The 12153-nt window shown below is 48.9% G+C and overlaps 1 protein-coding gene and 1 pseudogene across 7 annotated transcripts in view; one reads left to right on the plus strand and one right to left on the minus strand.

Moving 5' to 3' along the window:
* The window catches only part of SLC23A2 (solute carrier family 23 member 2), a 146088-nt gene that overhangs the window by 166 nt on the left and 133769 nt on the right, over positions 1–12153 (plus strand). For 4 of the 7 annotated variants that reach the window (XM_053573852.1, XM_053573850.1, XM_053573851.1 and 1 more), the window contains exon 1: positions 734–883. The exons of 1 other annotated variant lie outside the window; for it this stretch is intronic. The gene's annotated coding sequence lies outside the window, so the exon portion shown is untranslated. Of the gene's footprint in view, positions 1–156; positions 305–733; positions 884–12153 lie in introns of those variants that run through there. 2 more of the 7 variants (XM_053573855.1, XM_053573856.1) reach the window with 1 other exon arrangement.
* LOC128573586 (60S ribosomal protein L32-like) lies at positions 7096–7761 on the minus strand (annotated as a pseudogene).

Raw genomic sequence — 12153 nt, forward strand, 5'->3', positions numbered from 1 at the left:
GGACCTACAGCCTCAGCAACTCTGGGGGTGGGGCCCACAATCTGCATCTTAATAAGCCCTCCAGGTGAGGCGGCGGGGCGCTCAAAAGTGAGGGCCACAGATTTACATAAGGCCTTTTCGCTCGGCGGCGTGAGGACTTTCTCCTTGGCATCACCTGGAGGCATTTGAGAGCGCGGAATCTCGGGCGGCACCCCACGTTCAGTAACTCAGAACCTGCCCCCTAACCCGTGCCCAGGGTTTCGAGTGTGAGAAGCCTTGGTCTACATTGCTGCGTCTGCTTAACGTAACCGGGACCTCCTCGTCAGTAAGTTAAAATAACCTGACAGCCTAGCCGGAGAAGCGATGAAATTGTTTTAAAACACCCAACCCCTGGAGCCGGACGCACGGCTAACTGCCTGATTATCACCGGGAACGATGACTGTGCTCTGTTTCACGCAGGGTAAAGAGGAGAGGGGGGATCTGGAGGAGAAAACTCGGGGATTAGCGCCGTGCCTTTCAGGTGGGCCCAGGGAGCAGGTGTGACTGGCCGGAAGGGTCCAGAAGGGGGGCGCGCTTTCTGCGTTGGGAGGGACAGGAAAGGAAGGGGCAGGGAGCCCTGAGTGCGAGGCCCAGAGAACTCGCGGGAGCGGTCCCAGGGGCGCTGGGACGCGGGGGCTAGGGGCCGGTAGGCCGGAGGGCAGGGGTCGGGGGCGGGGCGGGGGTGGGCCCCAGGCCGGCGCGGGGGCGGGCGGCTCCGCGGCTCCCCGCCCCCGGCCCGCCCCTCCGCGGCGCCATTTTGCAGGCGGCTGTCGCTGGGACCGGAGGCGGCGGCGGCGGCAGCTGGCACTGCGGCGCCGGGGCGAGGCGGCGGGGCCGGGACCCGGACCCAGAGAGGAACAGCCAGGTGAGAGCTCGACCGCCGCGCCCCACACCCGGTCCGCGGGACGCACCTGCCGGCCGGGCCGTGAGGTGACCGCCGCACCCACGAGGCCGGCCTGGCACGGCCCCCACGCGCTGTCACCGGCCCTGCGCCGCGGCCTTTGCGCCCCCACCCCGACTCGCCTCCCGAGGCCCCGCGTCTGCTGGCCACTTTGGCCCCGGGGATCGCGATGTCCAGCCGCCGGTGGCTTCTGCCGCCCCTCCTGGCCCAGCCCCGGGGCGCCCACCCCTGTCTGCCTCGGGAACCGCAACGCGCTCGGGGCCTCAGGCCGTGCTGCCGGGAGGCAAACGGGGTCCCCCCGGGGTCCCAGTGGCCACCGCCGTCTCTTCTTAGGCTTGGCGCCCGCGAGTCCTGGAGTGCTCGCCCCGCTCCTCCCCAGGTAGTGATACGGAATCCCCGCGCCCCCTGGAATTCAGGGTCATCAAGAGAGGCGGCGGGGAGGGTTGCCTTTTACATTCTTGCTTTCTTCCTTCCTACAGAGGCTGCGCCAAGTAATTTTAGAAGCTTCTGCTCCAACCCAGGGCCTTTCTTTCTGGCCTGCCCCCCCACCCCCGGGATCTCAGGGCCCCCTGTTGACCCCTTTCGGGGGGTGGAGGGGAAGAAATTGACGTTTCCAGTGTGATTACTTGTAAGAGCGCATAATTTTCTCCTTCGTTTGGCCCTGGGCGTCTCCTTGGATGGGTGGCTGATAAGAACTCGGCCTTCAGGCTGTAGGGTTTTAAGCGTGACTGATAGGAAGTCATCATTTGTCAGGGCAAAGGGTAAATGAGGGCAACTGCAGGTGGAAGAAAGTCACCTAATAAAGGCTTTATGCCCCTGGGCCATTTGGAGTAGTGCTACTTTTGTTCTTGCACTGCTGGGAGACCTGAGGTGATGCTGTCCTTGACATTTGGGTCATCTGTGTGCAGAGAAGGCCTGGGATGTGCCAGGACTTGGGACGGGCATCCCGAGACAGTCTGGTTTGAGCTGTCATTAATTGGCCATGTGACCTCCCCCAGCCAGTTTCCTCCTCTCTGAAGCTAAAGGCTGGAATCAGGATGGCTGGACCATTTTCCTTATTATGTTTTTGTATTTGAGAATTCTTGGGTTCAGGCCTCACCATTTCCATTTGTCTACACCTGCCTTTTCGCTTTTGCATATGACTTTGCCTGCTTTCCCTAAAGGTGTTTGACTCTGGTGAGATTCATAAAGGGCCTTTTCAGCTCCAAAATTCAGAATTCTGTACTGGGTTATGGTTGGCTCTCTTAGGGTCACTTGTGATTGTACTACTACTGTTCTTTTTACTCATCTAAAATTAGATAGCTTTTGGGCACTTGTATGCAGTGTAAACCCTTTCAGCACACCTGTTAGTCAAAAGGAGGTGGTGGGTATGTCCAGCCGCTACCTGTTCCACATGACATCTGAGCATGAGGTATCTGCTTTCTAGACTATTTCTTTTGCCAAAATGGCGACCAGCTTCTTTTTTCTAAAAGTCAATTCTTTTTTTGGTTTCTTTGCTTGGAGAATGACTTTTTTCTTTTTCTTCGCTCTCTCTTTCTTTTTTTTCTTTTATTTTCTTTTTTTTAAGAAAAATAGGTATTTCAGGAACTTTTTTTTTCTTTGAGACAGAGCCTCAAGCTGTCACCATGGGTAGAGTGCCATGGCATCACAGCTTACAGCAACTTCCAACTCCTGGGCTCAAGCGATTCTCCTGCCTCTGCCTCCCAAGTAGCTGGGACTACAGGTGCCTGCCACAATGCCCGGCTATTTTTTCTTTTTTCTTTTTTTTTTGGTTGCACCCAACACTGTTGTTTGGCGGGCCTGGGCTGGATTCGAACCCACCAGCTCAGGTGTATGTGGCTGGCGCCTTAGCTGTCAGGAACCTTTTGTGTTGACAGTTTTTGTAGAATGCAGTTGTGTTCTCTGTGACACAGTCAATTAAGCTGTATTTAAACATCTTCAGGATCTTTAAAAAGTGGTTATGAAAGTAGTTGGCTAGAATTTGTAGAGGGTTTTGCTAGTCTTCATGACACACTACCTATCTCATTTTTTTTTTTGTAGAGACAGAGTCTCACTGTACCACCCTCGGTAGAGTGCTGTGGCCTCACACAGCTCACAGCAACCTCCAACTCTTGGGCTTAAGCGATTCTCTTGCCTCAGCCTCCCGAGTAGCTGGGACTACAGGCGCCCGCCACAACGCCCGGCTATTTTTTGGTTGCAGTTTGGCCGGGGCCGGGTTTGAACCCGCCACCCTCGGTATATGGGGCCGGCGCCTTAAGGACTGAGCCACAGGCGTCGCCCTACCTATCTCATTGTTATAGTAAAGTCTAGTGGACCTAGCATTATAGAAGTGAGTTATGTGGCCCAGGGCAAGCTCATGCAGCCATCCATTGATCCTTCTGTCCATGTGCCTGTGGGTGCTGACTTTGACTTGTGCTGTTGAACAAATCATTGTTGAATAAAACAGTCTTTTCCCCTCCCAGAGCTACAGGTCAAGTTTGTTGGGCGTTGGAAATCCAGAGTTGCCTATTGGCATTCTCTTCAGAAGCCTGAAGGCAAACCTGGGATGGATTTGGGGACCCATTTCTGGTACTACTGGTAGCTTAAGGAATTTTCCCATTTTGGTTAAGAGATTAAGTCGGCAGTAATAATTTGAAATTTTATGGTGCTTTGTGCTTGTAAATGAAAGCTTTTACAAAACGTATTTTTATTTAATCCTCTTAGGCTTTTTTAATTTAAACATCTTACATCTCCCTGACCTGTTTCTAGGCCTTGCCTATAAAATTCTGCATACCAGTCTGTTGGTTCCCAATGCAGGGTAACTTCATTAATTCCTTTTCACACCCTGCTGTTATTCCAGTTCTCTTCTCACAGGGCCTGGCGTCTGGACATTGTTTTACTCTTTCGGTAAGGGACTTGCCTGCTCCAGGTTAAGCTGTGCATTACTGCCTGTGGATTTCAACGAGCCCTTTGTGCTGCTCTATTGCGGTTCTCTGATTTTCTTCCTAGCTTTGCTGTTTAGAGCCTGTTATTTGGTCACAGGTTCTAGGTTGTTGTTTTTCCCGTAACTGAAGTTTGCTGTCAGCTTGTCCCTTTTGTAGGCCTTTCACATTTATAATATGTTGAGGGCCTAATTTGTTCCCATCAGTATATTGTTGGTGCTTGGGATGCCACAGGGAGATTCTCTGCCCACATGGATCTCCCACTGGACAATGAGGTAATAGGACTTAGTGCCATGAAGAAGTTTGGCAGGACTAAGAGGCATTAAGTGTTGGTATGGGAGCTGAATTTTTTTTTGTTTTTCTTAATTGAGCGCATCATGGTGTCACAGCTTATAGCAACCTCAAACTCTTAGGGTCAAGCAATTCTCTTGCCTCAGTCTCCCAAGTAGCTGGGACTACAGGCACCCACAATAATGCTGGGCTATTTTTCGAGATCAGCTCTTTTCTCAGGCTGGTCTTGAACCTGTGAGCTCAGGCAGTCCACCTGCCTTGGCCTCCCAAAGTACTAGGATTACAGGTGAGAATCACTGTGCTCAGCCCAGGAGCTAAAATTTTTGAAGGATAGGCAAGGAGGGTCTGCTAGTCTGCTTTGGCTGCCATAATGATATACTACATACCTCAGACTGGGGGGCCTTAAATGACTAAAACTAATTTTTTAGTATTGTGGCTGATCTAAATCATTTTTTGGGGGGGGGGCACAATTCCATTCATAGGGGAGGGCATGACATCTTTGACTAAAATCGTGAAGGAATGGAGGCATGTGGATTCCTGAAGAACATTATGAATGGAGGAAACGTCAGATGCAAAAGCCCTGAGGCGGGAAAGAAAATAAGGCTTATAGATTTTACTCTGCGGTGAGGTGGTGGGAACCATTTGGAGGGTTGTGAGTAGAAGAGTGATGTGCACTGATGTAGCTTTGGACAATCATGCTCTGGCTGGTGCTGTGTGAGAATGGATGGCAGGCAGCAGAGCAGGGAGATCAGCCAGTGCCTGGTGGAGGTGCCATGGTGTCTACTTAGCTCACAGCAACTTCAAACTCTTGAGTTCAAGGGGTCTTCCTGCTTCAGTCCCAAGTAGGTGGGACTACAGTTGCCTGCCACAATGCCCAGCTAATTTTTCTATTTTTAGTAGAAATGTGGTCTCTTGCTCAGGCCGGTCTTGAACTCCTGAGCTCAAGGGATCCTTCTGCCTTGGCCTCCTAGAGTGCTAGGATTACAGGCTTGAGCCACTTGACCTATCCACCACCCCCCACCTGTTTTCTATGTTGTGTGACTCATAGATGTGAATGCAGTCTCCTCATCTTCTCAGGTGAATGTGAGGCTGTTGGAGCTTCCCTGAGCAATAGAAGGGGCCCTAGAGAGACAAGACAGTGAGTTCCATGTGATAAGCCCAGTGAAACAGTGGTGGCATCTTGAGTATGGATACTTGTGTACTGGGTACTTGAGTACAGGACTATTGCTAGTTCTGACCACCAGTAAGAAGGGTGGTTAATTTCTCTAGGTGAACTCCATGGTCTTGAATTCTACTCTTTTTTTTTTTGAGACACAGTCTCAAGCTGTCACCCTGGGTAGAGTGCTGTGGCATCAACAGCTCACAGCAACCTCCAACTCCTGGGCTCAAGTGATTCTCCTGCCTCCGCCTCGCCAAGTAGCTGGGATTACAGATGCCCACCACAATGCCTGGCTATTTTTTGGTCTCAGCCGTCATTGTTTTTGGCGGGTCCAGGCTGGATTCGAACCCGCCAGCTCAGGTGTATGTGACTGGCACCTTAGCTGCTTGAGCCACAGGTGCCGAGCCTTGAATTCTACTCTTTGTCTCTACAAAAAAAAAAAAAAAAAGAGTCTTACTTTATAGCCCTCGGTAGAGTGCCGTGGCATCACACAGCTCACAGCAACCTCCAACTCCTGGGCTTAAGCGATTCTCTTGCCTCAGCCTCCCGAGTAGCTGGGACTACAGGCGCCCGCCACAACGCCCGGCTATTGAATTCTACTCTTAATGCTCCATTAGAGCATGGGGCCTTAATTGTAGAATGCCACCCCAGATCTTGTCTAAAGCTCTGGGTTTCTAAGTTCCTCGGGCAGAGAAGCCAGCATCAGTTGGGTGCTAGGTGCTCTGCCCGGCACTTCTGTGTTCACTCAAGTCGTTCAATCACAGGAGCTCTGTGGGACAACTATCAATTCTTGCCATTTTATAGCAGAGGATGCTGAGGTGTCGGAAGGCAGCTCCATGCCCAAGGTCATGGTACCACCAGGTAGCAGAGTCAGGATTTGACTCTAGGCTGGTGGGTTGCCAACCTCCACGTTGGATTGTGCTCATGCTGCTGTACCTTTGTATTCCAGGATGCTTTTCAGGGACTTGGGATTGAAGGTAGGATTGGGCTTGAGAACGTCGGAAAGATGTTCCAGGTGGAGGGGTCAGCATGAGCAAAGGGCAGAGGTGAAGAGGCTTGTGAGGGGGCGACTGGGTCTGGATAGTTGGAGGGACATTGAGGACATGATGGCGATGAAGTAGGAAGGTCCTTTGACACTGCATCATGGGGCTTGGTTTTGTCTAGAAGGCCAGAGGAAGATTGCCAGGAGAAGAGTGTCTTGTTTAGATGTACATTTAGAAAACGGGGACAGGGTGGAGGGAGGCTGAAGGCCAGCAGGCCCCTTCCCCTTTTACCCTGCCTTGTCTGCCTGTGTTTTATTCCCGGCTAGTGTTTTCCTTTGTGCACCCTGTCTAGATTCTTTTTTTTTTTTTTTTTTTTTTTTAGTTTTTGGCCAGGGCTGGGTTTGAACCCACCACCTCTGATATATGGGGCTGGTGCCCTACTCCTTGAGCCACACTGTCTGGATTCCTTTTGTTAGTTCTCCCTCTTTTTCCTGTAGGAATCTTCTGTCCCACTCCCTCACCTCAACACTCACGCTTTCTTTTTTTTTTTTTTTGTAGAGACAGAGTCTCACTGTACCGCCCTCGGGTAGAGTGCCGTGGCGTCACACAGCTCACAGCAACCTCTAACTCTTGGGCTTACGTGATTCTTTTGCCTCAGCCTCCCGAACAGCTGGGACTACAGGCGCCTGCCACAATGTCCGGCTATTTTTTTGTTGCAGTTTGGCCGGGGCTGGGTTTGAACCTGCCACCCTCGGCATATGGGGCTGGCGCCCTACTCACTGAGCCACAGGCGCCGCCCTCTTTTTTTTTTTTTTTTGGCAGTATTTATGGTTTTATTTAAACACAAATAGCATGTGTACATCAGCTGTCTATTCATTTTCTTCACTGCGCAGCCTGGCATTGGGATTGGTGACTCTGATGGCCAGCTGGGCTGCTCTTTCCACAATGGCTTTGCGTTCTTGGAGGAAACGTTTTGAGCAATCTGTGCGCAATAAGATTTGTTGCACATCAGCAGCACTTCCAGGTCCTTGACGTTGTGGACGAGGAACTTCCGGAAACCACTGGGCAGCATATGCTTTGTTTTCTTGTTGCTCCCGTAACCAATGTTAGGCATCAAAATCTGGCCCTTGAATCTTCTCCGAACCCTATTGTCAATACCTCTGGGTTTCCGCCAGTTACGCTTAATTTTGACAAATCGATCTGACTGGTGCCAGATAAACTTCTTGGTCCTCTTTTTGATGATCTTTGACTTCACAAGAGGTCTGAGGGCGGCCATGATGCCGAATAAGAGATGGCGGCCACCTCCGTAGGTAGCACCGAGGAAGAGCAACACTCACACTTTCTTCATTTTTTTACACCGCTCCCCTTTGTTCAAGTAAATACATACATACGTACCTCCAGCTTCATCCCAGTATGTTTGAACAAGCCTTTTCATTCCGGACCATCATTTCAGCTCATATGCCTTGGCCTTGTGTCTCTGAGGATGTTCTTCTCCACCCTGCTCCTAAGTCAGAGCACTGCTGTGTGTCCTTGCCATTCAGGGAGGAAATGCCACCTGTCATGTATTCTACTTTTTAGTTGGGATTTCAGCCTGAAATTTGGTTTGGCTTTATTGACTTCTCTGCAGAGCTGGCTAAAAATCCTTTGCTTTCTCCAAAGGCAAATCACCTGGTTGGGGGTTTATTACAAACTCTTCCTTGTCTAACCTGGTAAATCTCAAAAAGAGCTAATCCTTCAGAAGCTTTGGGGGGGCGGGGGGGCTGAAAATTTGCATTTGTAACAAGTTCACATGTGACTAGGATGCTTCTGTTTGGGGAACCAGCAGCACCTGTCCTAGCAAGAAAGGTTGTATTGCAATACAGCCATGATGTCTCAAGAGACTGCATTAACCTGTAAGCCTGAAGTAATTGCTGTCTGGCCCTTTATGGACAGTGTTTATTGACCCCTGATTCACAGTTACATTTATGTGATCAGTGCTAACAATTTTCTCTTGAGTTCACATGTTTTTATCAAGAGCTCTGTATAGGGCAGTGCCTGTGGCTCAGTGGGTAGGGCACCAGCCCCATATACCGAGGGTAGTGGGTTCAAACTTGGCCCCAGCCAAATTGTAACAACAAAAAAATAGCTGGGCGTTGTGGCAGGCACCTGTAGTCCCAGCTACTGGGGAGACTAAGACAAGAGAATCGCCTAAGCCCAGGAGTTAGAGGTTGCTATGAGCTGTGTGATGCCACGGCACTCTACTGAGGGCAATAAAGTCTGCCTCTAAAAAAAAAAAGCTCTCTTGGGTGGTGCCTGTGGCTCAAAGGGGTAGAGCGCTGGTCCCATATGCCCGAGGTGGCAGGTTCAAACCCAGCCCTGGCCAAAAACCACAAAAAAAGAAAAAAGCTCTATATTTTAAGGCACTTTCCACAACTTATTCCACAGATGATAGTGGGATTATATGCCTATTCAAAGTGTTTAGGAATATAAAAAAAGCACAGCACTAATTTACAGTCTTCTGTTTTATCTAAAATTAATGTGAATTTTTTATTCTATTCCAGAAACATCGATGCTTATTTTAATATGAAACATTTTTCCTTTTTTGTTTTTGGAGGTTTGAACCCACCTCCTCCAGCATATGGGACCGGCACCCTACTCCTTGAGCCACAGGCACCACCCAACATTTTTCCTTTATAATCTTGTTTGTTTGTATTTTAGAGACAGAGTCTCACTTCGTTGCCTGCGGTAGAGTGCTGTGGTACCACAGCTCACAGCAACCTCCAAACCGCCAGCTCTTGGGCTTAGGTGATTCTCTTGCCTCAGCCTCCTAAGTACCTGAGACTACATGTGTCTGCCACAATGCCCGGCTATTTTTTTGTTTCAGTTTGGCTGGGGCTGGGGTCGCACTCGCCACCCTTGGTATATGGGGGCCTAATCACTGAGCCACAGGCGCTGCCCTGGTTTTTTTTTTTTTTTTTTTTTTGAGACAGAGTCTCACTATGTCGCCCTCAGTAGAGTGCCGTGGCGTCACAGCAACCTCCAACTTTTGGGTTTAAGCAATTCTCTTGCCTCAGCCTCCCAAGTAGCTGGGTCTATAGGTGCCCACCACAATGTCTGGCTATTTTTGGTTGTTATTGCAGTTGTTTAGCTGGCCCTGGTCAGGTTTGAACCCGCCACCTTTATAGCTGGCGCTGTAACCACTGTGCTACAGGTGCCGAGCCTTGTTGTTGTTTTTTTTTTTTTAGATAGCTGTGGCGTCACAGCTCATAGCAACCTCAAACTCTTGGGCTTAAGAGATTCTCTTGCCTCAGCCTCCCAAGTAGTTAGGACTAAAAGTGCCCACCACAACACCGGCTTTTTTTTTTTTTTTATTTGTAGTTTTTGGCTGGGGCGAGCCTGAACCCACCACCTCCTGTATGTGGGGCTGGTACCCCATTCCTTTGAGCCACAGGTGCCACCCACACCGACTGTTTTTGTTGTAGTTGTCATTGTTTAGCAGGCCTAGGTCAACCTCAAACCCGCCAGCCCTGGTGTATTGGCTAGTGCCCTAACCACTGACCCACCGAGCCTTTCTTTTATAATCTTTACTTTTTTATTTATTATTATTATTTTTTGAGATAGAGTGTTACTTTGTCGCCCTCGGTAGAGTGCTGTGGCATCACAGCTTACAGCAACCTCAAAACTCTTGAGCTTAAGCAATTCTCTTGCCTGAGCCTCCCAAGTAGCCGGGACTACAGGGGCCCACCACAACGCCTGGCTATTTTTTGGTCGTAGTTGTCATTGTTTGGCAGACCTGGGCTGGATTCGAACCTACCTGTTCTGGTGTATGTGGCTGGCGCCCTAGCCACTGAGCTATAGGCGCCGAGCCTCTTACAATCTTGAGTAAAGTATATACTATGCATGTTGGGCTGGGCTCTGTGGCTCACGTCTATAATCCTGGCACTCTGGGAGGCCAAGGTGGGTGGATCGCCTGAGTCCACTAGTTTGAGACCAGTCTGCACCAGAGCGAGACATCATCCTTAAAAATAGCTGGTCATTGTGGCAGGCATCTGTGGTCCCAGCTACTTGGGAGGCTAAGGCAAGAGAATTGCTTGAGCCCAAGAGTTTGAGGTTGCTGTGAGCTCTGATGCCATGGCACTTTACTGAGGGCGAAAGAGTGAGAATCTGTCTTAAAAAAAACCCCATCACCAACAAAAAATTAAATAAAATAGTGAAGTATGTACTAGGTATGTTGTATTTGATCTTTGGGTGCAACCTGCTTGAAAAACATGGTACAGGTTAATATCCCATATTTGAAGTGCTTGTGACAAGTGTTTTGAAATTTGGATTTTTTCTTTGGATTTTTACATATTTGCATTATACGTATTGAGCATCCATAATTTAAAAATCTGAAATCCAGAATGCTCCATGAGCATTTTCTTTGGGCTTGTAATGTTGGCACTTAAAAACTTTTGGATTTAAAATTTGTATTTTGGGCTTGGTGCCTGGAGCTCAGTGGCTAGGGCTCCAGCCACATACATTGGAGCTGGTGGGTTCAAATCCAACGCCCGGGCCTGCCAAACAACAATGACAGCTGCAACCAAAAACTAGCCAGGCATTGTGGTGGGTGCCTGTAGTCCCAGCTATTTGGGAGGCTGAAGCAAGAGAATCGGTTAAGCCCAAGAATTTGAGGTTACTGTGAGCTGTGACGCTACAGAACTCTATCTAGGGCCACATAGTGAGACTCTGGCTAAAAAAAAAAAAAAAGATTTGTATTTTGTCCTATATTGCAAATATTTTTTCTATGCTTTGAATTCAAATCTGTCAATCTATTTTTATGTCCCATGCCTTCTCTACCCAAGATTTTATAAACGTTCACAGACATTTTCTTAGATTATAGACTTTATTAAGAAGAACTGATTTTAGAGTGCAATATGAAGTATTACTTTTTTCCCCTAGTTTACATTTTTCCTAGCATCATTTACTCACTATTTATTAACTTAAAAGATCAGCTTAATCAACCAATCAATCTGTTTTAAGATTTATTTTTTCAGTTTATTTTTTTGTTTATTATAAGACAGGGTCTCCCTGTGTTGCCCAGGTTGGTCTTAAACTCCTGGTCTCAAGTGATCCTTTCACCTCAGCCTTCTGAAGTGCTGGGATTATAGGCATCAGCCACCTCCCTGACTAATTAAAGTGTCACTTTATTGCCCTCAGTAGAGAGCTGTGGCATCATAGCTCACAGCAACCTCCAATTCCTGGGCTTAGGTGATTCTCCCACCTCAGCCTCCCGAGTAGCTGGGACTACAGGTGCCTGCCACAACACCTGGCTTTTTTTGTTGTTGTTGTTGTAGTTTGGCTGGGGCCAGGTTCGAACCCGCCACCGTTGGTATGTGGGGCCAGTGCCAGTATTTGGATTGAGATTATCTCTTCTCATGGCACTCTTAATCTCCAATTTCCTAATTGTTACAGAGAAAATATGAAGCAGTATATAAAATACAAGCAATATATTGCTTGGAATCTAGGTGTCTTATAACTGACCACTTGTATTAGGGTAGTTAATGCTAGCCCAAGACTGTGGCCTAACAAAATTTTTCTTTCTTTTTTTTTTTGTGAGACAGAGCCTCAAGCTGTTGCCTTGGGTAGAGTGCTGTGACATCACAGCTCACTGCAACCTCCAACTCTGTGGCATCACAGCTCACGGCAACCTCCAACTCCTGGGCTCAAGCAATTTTCCTGCCTCCGCCTCCCAAGTAGCTGGGACTACAGGTGCCTGCCACAATGCCCGGCTATTTTTTGGTTGCAGCTGTCATTGCTGCAACAATGACAACGGCGGGATGGGCTGGATTTAAACCTTCCAGTTCAGGTGTATGTGGCTGGCGCCTTAGCCACTGGAGCCACAGGTGCCGAGCCAAAGTTTTT

Source organism: Nycticebus coucang, chromosome 21, assembly GCF_027406575.1.
Source record: "Nycticebus coucang isolate mNycCou1 chromosome 21, mNycCou1.pri, whole genome shotgun sequence".
In the NCBI taxonomy this organism is placed as follows: domain Eukaryota; kingdom Metazoa; phylum Chordata; class Mammalia; order Primates; family Lorisidae; genus Nycticebus; species Nycticebus coucang.